Source organism: Euprymna scolopes, chromosome 19 (genome assembly GCF_053919585.1).
Source record: "Euprymna scolopes isolate OS-2025 chromosome 19, ASM5391958v1, whole genome shotgun sequence".
Classification (NCBI taxonomy): domain Eukaryota; kingdom Metazoa; phylum Mollusca; class Cephalopoda; order Sepiida; family Sepiolidae; genus Euprymna; species Euprymna scolopes.
The window spans coordinates 43,218,111-43,230,228 of NC_136500.1; the positions used below are offsets into that span (position 1 = coordinate 43,218,111).

A 12,118-nucleotide genomic window follows, 5' to 3' on the forward strand; every position below is an offset into this window, starting at 1 on the left:
ATATATATATATATAATAGTAATATAATTATATATGTGTGTGTGTATTCAACTGAATAATACCAAATTAAATATTTCCTTACATTATCTTAACTTTTTTCTATTAATAATTGATGTTTTTAAATGTATGTTATAATAATTATTTTGCTTGCAATTTTACGATACTTTTTTTTTTCTTGGTTTTTCTTCTTTACATTTGACAATCCGGGAGTACACTATAATCCTTTTATTTTGCCTCCTTAAACACCTGATGATTAATTATTTTCAAATTATATCTTCATCCTTTTAACACACACACACACACACATACACACACACACACACATACACTTCACATACTTCTATTAGATACTTGAAATCAATAAAAAGCCCCCATTTCAGTTTCTTTGGAAAATTCTATGTGGTTTTCATGTTTGAATGAACTGTTATGCAAATTTCAAATATATAATTTCTTTTGTTCGTAGTTAGTGTCCATATTAAATTTCTTTGAAGTCCTATAAAATATGTAATTTGGCGCAGTAATATAAGTAGATGGACAGCTATGTTTCATGTTTTTGTATGTGGCTGGTCGTCCTGGTGTCGTTAAGTCTAGTCAAGGTGGAGAATTGATGACGATAAAAAATACGTATATGCGTATGTGTCAGTCCTATTTCTAAGCAAATCTTTTTACAGTAAAAAGGAAATTGGTATTTTTCACAACTATAGATAGAAGGGACAAACACACACACACACACACACACACACACACACACACACACACATACACACACACACACACACATATATATATGTATATCTATCTATCTATATATATATATGTATATATATGTATATACATAGACATATATATACGAATATATATATACACGTATATATATATATATATATATATATATATATATATAATAAAAATATAACACGGAAATTACATAATTGTCGATGCAATAATTTATTTCAACCTTATGGTATTTTCAAGCATCTAAACTAGACAATTACATTTTTGATACTCTGTAATTTTCTAGTTTAGATGCTTGAAAATACCATAAGGTTGAAATAAATTATTGCATCGACAATTATGTTATTTCCGTGTTATATTTTTATGTTATTGCTCTGTTTACCACATTGAGCTCTCATACCCGGATTTCCTCCGGAATTATTCCATTATAACACTATATATATATATATATATATATATATATATATATTACATATTACATTATTATATATGTATAAATATGAGGGTTTTTTTCAATTACATTTCACATTAAATTATTTTAACAACCAATGAATTTATTTTGCCCTTGACCTATTAGAAGAAATAGCAATTATCAATCCACCAAAAGAAAATAAAATGTATTTGGACATGATTAAAAAAATCGAACATTGGAAGAGAAATTACAATTACAATTTATTGTATCTTTGATTATACTATTTTGAATTTTTATTATTTTATTCTCTCTTGGTGGATTGATAATTGCTATTCCTTCTGATGAGTTAAGGGCCAAATGGATTTGTTGATTTATACAATAATAAAATAAACGATTTTGCGTAACAAGAACTGTAAATGTCAACATAATTAAAGGAATAAATTGTAAGATGATAAATATCATGCAATTTGGAATTTAGACTTTTCTCATTTGTTATATATATATATATATATATATATATTAATATATATATATGTATGTATATATATGCCTGTGTGTGCATGTGCATGTACATGTATATATATATATATATATATATAATAATGTATATATCCATATACATATATATACATATATATATATATACATACATAGATATACATATATACACATATACATATATACACACACATATATATACACACATATTTATGATGGTTGTATATTTTTAGTTTTCTTGAGCCTACATCCATTGAAACTCTTGTGTTAAAGAGTGCTCAATGAATAAGCAGAGCATGTTTCTAGTATGTTTATTTATACAACCAGTATTGCTTACATATGTGCAGACATGTTTCTGTAGTGACTTTTGTAAGAGTAACTACATCATAAGACTAGACATAGTAATTTAATCGTGAGATGTACGTTTGTCTTATGATGTAGTCTCTCTGAAGATAGACATCATAGAAACATGTCTGCACATATGTGGGATATAATGTTTTTTCTTTATAAATAAACACACCATAAATATATATATTAATTTTAACACTTATCCCCGAGTTGCCTCTTGGTCTTGATAAGTAGCTATGCCTTTGTATATATATATATATATATATATATATATATATATATATATATATATATATATATCTTTCTATCTATCTATCTCGATATATATATAAATATATATATATATATATATATATATATATATATATACTCGATTGTCGAAAACAGTGATGTTATAATTTTAAAATAATATATTGTTATTTTTATTTCATAGGTTTTTCTTCAGTCTTGATATTTGGGAAGATATATCAGTACTTATCGAAATATCATAGGTCTATCCACGGTAATCGTGCTCATCGTTTTTTTTTTTTTAATGGCTGACTTCAGACAGAAAACTGACTCGGCTGCTGCAAAGAAGTAGGGCTTCATTTACCATGCTGGAGAATGATTCACACCGGACAGTATCCTACACCTTTACAAAGTCACAACTTACCGATGTATTATGGCTAGATCTGGCCTGTTGCATCAATCATAGGTCTCTCACTCTTACACAAGGTCCAAAAACGAGTTTCATGTCCCATCGCCGCAATGTTGAATACCTCTGCTGTTTTACAAGTATTTGAATGGAATGTGCTCTGATAAGATCAGAGCACTTGTGGCTTTTCGAAGTATATACTCACGACTGCAGGAAAATCGTACCCCTTTATTGCTGATATTCATAAATACCGGGATCTTCTACTATAATAGTTTTGTTTTCCATCGGATTGTTGGGTTTATAATATTTCTGTTTCTTCCTTCCCTGACTGTATGGTAAATTGTTGCTTTTCTGACTGAAATTTAAATGTAATGTGAAGAGACGTCTCGCGGTTCAACTCCCCATGTCAAATCCCAAGTAGTAGCTTCTTCTGTTCGAAGTGCCAATATGTTTTATTTGATGTGAAAAGAGTAAACGATATTCAGTGTTTTTAAACGATATTTATTTTGTTTTCTTAGTTTTCATAGAATAATAATCAATTCAATAAAAACAAGGCAAAAAAATTACTCGCGTGCTCACGTGTAATGAATGAATGCGTGAATGTATGATTGACGTGAAATTATTATTGATAAACTAAAATGACCGAAAAATGGGCTGAAATGACTTAAATAAATAAAAAGTAAATTACTTAGAATGACTTTAATGAACTTAAGGATGAATTGAATGACCTTAAGCATGACTTGAATGCTTAAAAAATAACTGGAATCCTTCAAAAAAAACTTGAATGATCTGGAGAATGACTTGGATGGCTTTGAGACCGACTGGTTGTAAAGTGGGTGATCATTGTACATTAAATTAATACAGAAAAGGGATCCCCCACTTTGTATCACAAAGTTACAAACATAAGTACAGCATGTAGTAAGAATAGATACTACACTTTGATCTTGGCCAAAAGGCCAAGAAAAGCTTTAAAAGCTAAGAATAGCATATATTAACATAGACCTTTGATCTTAACCAAAAAGGCCAAGCACAAAAGTGTTACGTACAGACCGACCGATAGACCGACCGACTGACCGACGGACCGACGGAGTGACTTATAGAGTCGCATGCACGCGACTAAAAAAATGAACGAAAAGAAAGCAGGAAAACTAAAGATAGTTTCAAAAAATAGCTGAGAAACGGCCACGTGAAGTCAGTTAAACGCCGAACCAATTTAAATTACGTGTGCCAGGATCAGAGTCACAGGTTACATTAAGTATTTTAGATTATGTTGACAGATTTATCAGAGAAAAACTTCATCGGAATAATCGGAAAATCTCAAAAGCTATAACGAGCATATGAACTTCCGATATTTTTAATAATGTATGAAAAATTGTCGACGTTATTGAAAACGCATGTCGCCTACATTAACGCATAAATACACACACACGCGGATATATGTACCATATATTTACATAGATACATAGGTATATAGATACATATATCCATACATATATGTGTGTGTGTATGTGTGTAAATATATAAACACACGCACACATATATATGTATGAATGTATATATATATATATATATATATATATATATATATATAAATAATGTATTTTACAAATTATCACCTATTTTTTTTCATACACATGTTTACCTTCAATGGGGTTCGAGTATTATTTATTTATTTATTTTTTACACAGTAATCACCACTTATCAAGGCCCGGAAGCCACTCAGGGATAAGGGTTATTGCAAGTACATTACGTTAGTGTGGAGATTTGATGAAGTGTTTACTTAAGGGGGCCGTTCATTAGGAATTTGTTAACGTTGGACTTGAACACATCCAAGTTGTAGTCCGGTGGGAAGCAGGCAGACGGAACAGAGTTCCACAGGCGTGCAGTTCTAAGAAAGAAGCTTTGTTCATGGAATCCACGTTTTGATTTAGGCACAGATATAGAGTGGGAGAAATTTTTCACAGTGGATTCAGCTAGACGGGCGTTTTTCGTGAAAGATTGGCGAGGGGGGAACAGAGATTGGAGTTCAGACGAGCACTTGCCATGAAAATAATGATAAAACAAGGATAGGCTCGCAACGTCTCTTCTGTGGGAGAGAGGTTGCAGGGTAGGGAAACGGGCATCCCCCACTAAACCACGAAGTCTATTTTGCACTCTGTCAAGAAACTTGATTGCATTTCTGTAAGCTATTCTCTGTCTCTCTCTCTTTGTCTCTCTCTCTCGCTCTCTCTCTCTCTCTCTCTCTCTCTCTATATATATATATATATATATATATATATATATATATATATATAGGGTGTCCACAAAGTCTGGCTACATTATGTTGCCAGACTTTCTGGAAGCATCCTGTAGATTATGTAGCAAGATTTTGTGAGCACCCTGTATGTATATATATATATATATATATATATATATATATATATATATATACATACATACATACATACATGTGTGTGTGTGTGTGCGCGTGTGTGTGTGCGTGTGTGTACAGGGTGCCCACAAAGTCTTTCTACATAATCTACAGGATGCTTCCACAAAGTATGGCTACATAATGTAGCTAGACTTTGTGGACACCCTGTATATATATATATATATATATTATATGTATATATGTATATTATATGTATGTATAATATATATATATATGTATAATATATATATATATATGTATAATATATATCTGTAATTGTATAATATATATGTATGTATAATATATATTTATTTATATGTATAATATATATGTATGTATATTATATATATTTATATGTATAATATATATATATGTATAATATATATTTATATATATATATATATGCATAATAAATATATGTATAATATATATATATATGTGTATAAGATATATATATGCATATATATATATATTCATATATATATATACACATATATACATACATACATATATATACATATATATGTGTATAAGATATATATATATATATGCATATATATATATTCATATATATATATATACACATATATATACGTGTGTATGTTTATTGTTCAATATCCATATTAAAAAAAAATTGTGTACGTATATGTTAATAAAATACTTATACATATATAATTATTCAATTTTATTTAAGAAACAAAAAATATTTCTATTTAGTTGCCCATTGTAAGCTAAACGTATATCCATATATCTATAAATATATAATATATATATGGTAAAAGTGTATGTCTTTCTCTCTGTGTGTATATGTCTGTCTGTGTGTCTGTCTGTGTACATATTCCTACGCAATAACTTAAATATTAATTTTTAGTCTACAGACTCGAAATTTGATATACAGGGTACTGAAATTTGGGAAAATCGTTGTAATCTGTTTTCGGTCACAAATTTAACTGTTAAGGTGTCAAAGTTAAACGATTTGACCTTTGTGAACTCTACCAACTCCTCCGACAATTTTTGATATAAACAATTGAAATTATTGGACATAGGTTCCTTGGACATGGGTCTAAATCACTTGATTTGAGCCCAAAACAATAAATTTTAATGGGTCATAATAGGGGTCAAAATGGACTTCTGCGGTCTCTACCAAATTACTAAGACAATTTCTGGTGTAAACATTGGAAATTTTATATAAATTGTATTGAGAGATAGGGCAAGCTTTTTAATCGGTTTGGGTTGAAAATTTGAGCAACCGATATATAAACGTATGTTTGCATGTCTGCCTAAAACTTTCGACGGACGCGACGGATTTTTCCAATATCAGTATCGTTTTGAAGTTCGATCCTTCAGACGACAAATACCGAAAAATTGGCTAAAAAAAAACATTAATTTCTTCAACCTCAACTGGGCACTTTTCTACAGGGAGGGGTCTCTTTTTTCGCCGGTATTTTCGAAAGTCATCGGCTTATTCGATTGTCTAGCCTTAATTTAAACCAACATAACTGCCAGTTTGGCGGTCGTCGTAACAGCAAAGACGTCAGTTTTTCCCCGTTTTTCCCCTCCTTCGCGGTACGTGTTCGAGCCTGCCTTCATACTACCACTTTTTTTTCTTTTGCTGAACACAACCTCCAAACACCCGGGATGAAATGCTATTAAAGATATATATATATATTTATATATATATATATATATATATATATATATATATATATATATATATATATATATATATGCGTATTCATATGAACATATATTTTTTCACATTAACTCTCATTTATATATATATTTATATATATATATATATATATATATATATATATATGTATGTGTGTGTGTGTGTGTGTGTGTGTGTGTGTGATGAGACGATTCCATTATTTTCTCGATTTCGAATAAATTATCTATTCCGTACTAAATTCCCGATTCCGATAAAATTACCGATTCTGATTCCGATTTATTCTGTAAATCTTTTATAATGTAATAATGACAGTTATGTTTTCAGATTAAATGGCAAATTCAAGAAATTATGCAGAAACATTTTCAGATTTCGATAACGATCCCGATACTATTTTTCCGATTTTCTATTCCATTTCATCGTCCCACAATAATATATATATATATATATATATATATATATATATATATATATATATATATACATATATATGCACATATTTAACAAATAATGTCTGTATAAAAAATAGATCCTATATATATATATATATATATATATATATATATATATATATATATATATATATATATATATATATATATATATATCAAGATTAATCACGTTTTTGTTCATGGGGATATTTTACACGTGTGTAAACATATTTTCATTAATTTTAGAAACGCTCTCTTATCTGCCTATATCTATATATCTATAAAAGTTTAACGTGTCTGTCTGTCTGGCTGTCTGTCTGTGTACATTTCCCTACGCAATAACTCTGTCAATTTTTAGTCTATAAACTCGAAATTTGAAATACCGGGTATTGAGATTTGGGAAAATCGATGTGACGGGTGTCAGCCAGAAATTTGGCTGTTAAGGGGTCAAATTTCAACGATTTGACCTTTAAGAACTCTACCAAACTCCTCCGAAAATTTTGGGTCTAGACACTTGAAATTTTAGATAAAGGTTCCTTGAACCTGGATCTAATTTAATAAAGTGATTTGAGCCCGAAACTATAAATTTTAAGGGGTCATAATAGGGGTCACATTAAAAAAAGAAATTTACTTTTTTTTTTTTTTTGCTCATTATACACCTCCAAACACCCGGGCAACGCCGGGCTGAAATGCTAGTATATATATATATATATATATATATATATATATATATATATATATATATATTAAATATATGTATAGGATCTATTTTTTATACAGCCATTATTTGTTACATATATGCATACATGTTCCAGTGACATCTCAATTCAAAAAGATCACCTCATCAGGCAAAAAACAAACAAAACACACACACACATACACACACACACACATACACAAACACATCGCCCGTTTTTGGTCTGAGATTTTCATCTTATTGAATTGAGATTCCACGGATAAAAGTATGCACATATGTAGCTATTTACAATGCCTCCCCACGGGACAGAGTTAGACACCAGGGTCGTTTTTTAACGTGGAGAAAAGGTACAAAAATAAAAATTGTCTCAGTCTTGAAGGATTTCTCCTCCACCGAAAGAGAACAAGAAATGGAAGTGCAACATCTGAAGAACAGATACTACACTTTGATCTTGACCAACCAGCTCGGACTTTCATTGAGTAATCTTTAAAATCCTGCCGGTTTCATTAGGATTATATCTGGGAAACTAATCTATACAACCATTATATATATATATATATATATATATATATATATATATATATATATATATATATATAGTCATCCACATACAGTACTGTTTCGCTGTTTCACAGCTCATCAGTGCGGCTATATATATATATATATATATATATATATATATATATATATATATATACATACATACATGGGTTATGGATGTCAATACTGTTGTTTATAAAATAAATGAGAAGGTATGTCTGTTGATCTCTTTTCATCGAAAAACAGACAGACAAGAGAGCGTTTCTAAAATCAATGAAAATATGTTTACACACGTGTAAAATATCCTCATGAACAAAACGTGATTAATCTTGAACATTTACGGAATTTTTTTTAATGATGTAAGGAGCCATTTTATGACATTTTACACGAGTAATATAAATATTTAAAAAAAAAAAAAAAAAAACGACGACAAAAAAGTATTCCAATCGCATAGTTGGGTGAGACTCAGGCTGGCATATTTGAATGGTTTGCTTCAATCTTACCTTAAACTGAACATCTGTTAAAATGAATATAAAAAATATATTTTACATGTGAAAATAAAAACAAAACAAAACAAAAAATACTGTAATAAAAATATGGGAAAGCATTTTTTGCTGTGTATAATGATGCTAGACGCTACTTTGTACGTTATTTCTTATGTATCCTTCTTTTTGATTATCGCTTTAGTTTAAATATATATATATATATATATATATATATATATATATATATATATATATATATATATATATACGAGCATGGGTGCCCGGCGTTGCCCTGGTATTTAGGGGTGTATGCTGAGCAAAAAAAAAAAAAGAAAAAAAAAAAAGCTGTCAAATTTGTTAAGCTTTGTCCCCTATTAAAAGATATTGTTTTGGGTTCAAATGAAGTTATTAAGTTAAATCCATGTCCAAGGAACCTATATCTAAATTTTCAAGTGTTTCGACCCACACTTTTCGGAGGAGTTTGGTAGAGTTCTCAAAGGTTAAATCGTTGAACTTTTACCCGTTAGTCGCCAAATTTCTGGCCGAAAACCAATCACATCGATTTTCCCAAATCTCAGTACCCTGTATATCAAATTTCGAGTATGTAGACTAAACATTGACAGAGTTATTGCGTAGGGAAATGTACACACACCGACACACAGACAAAAAGATGCACAGACAGACAGATACACAGACACGTTCACTTATATATATATATATATATATATATATATATATATATATATATATATATATATATATTATAGTTGTATAAGTTGGTTTCCTAGATCTAATTGCAATGAAACCCGAGTGATTATAAAAGAGTACTCAACAGAGGGCAGGGCCGGTATATAGACTGTTTATTATACAAACATTATTGGTTACATTATTGGTTATGTGTACACATGTTTCAGTGGATTCTCGGTTCAAAGAGACCATTTCATCAGACCAAAAAGTGGCAATTGTTAAACGACAGCTTGACCACACGGAATCGTACTGTCTCCCTTTTCCTTAACGCCCCACACGTACCCTCTTTATTCACCGTACCTCCGTCCGAAACCTCTACTGTTCACATTCACAAGTATACAGCTCATATCTTTCAGAGCGTAAACCACATCTGAATATATCTTATAAAAAACGAATGTAATTTGGATTCTCGTTTCAATATCGCTTTTGTTTTTTGTTTTTTTGGTCTGATGAAGTGGTCTCTTTGAATTGGGATCCACTGAAATACATATGCACATACGTAAGCAATAATGTTCATATAATAAACATACTGTGTGTACTCTCTCTCTCTCTCTCTCTCTCACACACACACACACAAACACACACATATATATATATATCTATATATATATATATATATATATATATATATATATATATATATATAGAGAGAGAGAGAGAGAGAAAGAGAAAGAGAGGGAGAGTAAGCAAGAGAGATGAAATGAAGATAACAAAGAATATATCTTTAACGAAGGAAACCTATGAAAGTAGAATTAGCTCAACATGGTTAAGAGGAGGAAATAAATATATTAAAAAAATAATGAGGAATACAAGTTACACATTAATTTATTATAAATCTGATAACAAAAGTATATATAACATTTATTCATCTATTATTTATAATATATATATATAATATATATTACATAATATAATATACAATATATTACATAAATATTATATATATATATATGTATGACTACTTCATTTAATCACATAAATTAATATACGAAAATATAATTTTATGCGTAAATTTTGAATATTTACATTAGTAGTGCTCAATACATAGGGAGAGCTAGGTAGTAAGTTGTAAAATATATATGGCAATTAAGCTACACAGAATGTTCCGCGTTTTATTCTTGTGAGAATTCGTCAGGCTTATGCATAGTATATATATGTGTGTGTGTGTGTGTGTATACATTCAATTATAAAAACTGTATTTTAATGCATACGTTCAACATTTTTTTTCAGATTGTCACAATTATACTACATAAATAGAATGTACACTTTCGCAGCATATCAACTGATATTCAGACACACAGACACGTTCACTTTTATGGATATACTAGCATTTCAGCCCCTTAACATTTATTGTTTTGGGTTCAAATCAAGTTATTAAGTTAAATCCATTTCCAACAAACCTATATCTAAAATTTCAAGTGTGTAGACCCAAAATTGTCGGAGGAGTGTGGTAGAGTTCTCAAAGGTCAAATCGTTGAACTTGACCCCTTAATCGCAAAATTTCTGGCCAAAAACCAATCACATCGATTTTCCCAAATCTCAGTACACTGTATATCAAATTTCGAGTATGTAGACTAAAAATTGACAGAGTTATTGCGTAGGGAAATGTACACAGACACACAGACACTTTCATTTATATATATATATATATATATATATATATATATATATATATATATATATATATATATATATATGTGTACTATTGGGGGACGTAAAATATGTATATTTATGATATTTGTCCAAATTTCGTATATGTTATTATAGAGTCGTTATTTCAAAAGTTTTTAAATAAAGTATTTGTGCGCCATCAGCAAGAATCGAAACCGAAAGCAAAACTGTGGCATCCAAAACTGGTGACGTCGCAACTGTACAAACGTGACACGTATCTGAATAATAAAAATTAAAAATAAAAACATAAACTATTATGAATGTACAAAATGTTTAACGATTTTTTTCAATTTTGACCCATATTTGACCCCCCTTAAAAACCAACCGACTAAAGACCCATAAAAGAACTGTCCTTAAAAAATCCGATCATTTTGAGGCTCCTAGCGCCGCTCGGCAATTTTTACTTTCGGGGGGATAGTGTTTGAAAATATGGAGACGGACAGACAGAGAGAAGGACAAACATGCAGACAGGCATATATATATATATATATATATATATATATATATATATATATATATATATATATATATATATATACAGGGTGCCCACAAAGTCTGGCTTCATAATCTACAGGATGCTTCCACAGGCATATATATATATATATATATATATATATATATATATATATATATATATATATATATATATATATATATACATATATATATACATACATATATATACATACATATATATATATACATATACATTATGTAGCCAGACTTTGTGGAAGCATCCTGTAGATTATGTAGCCAGACTTTGTGGGCACCCTGCACATATATATATATATATATATATATATATATATATATATATATGTGCACACACACACATACACAC

The 12,118-nt window shown here is 29.5% G+C and overlaps 1 long non-coding RNA gene and 1 pseudogene across 1 annotated transcript in view; one reads left to right on the forward strand and one right to left on the reverse strand.

Annotated features, from left to right (window-relative positions):
• Window positions 1-12,118, forward strand: part of LOC145303544 (uncharacterized) — a 380,047-nt gene that overhangs the window by 7,925 nt on the left and 360,004 nt on the right. The window lies entirely within an intron of this gene.
• On the reverse strand, window positions 3,459-3,595 carry LOC145240510 (U2 spliceosomal RNA; annotated as a pseudogene).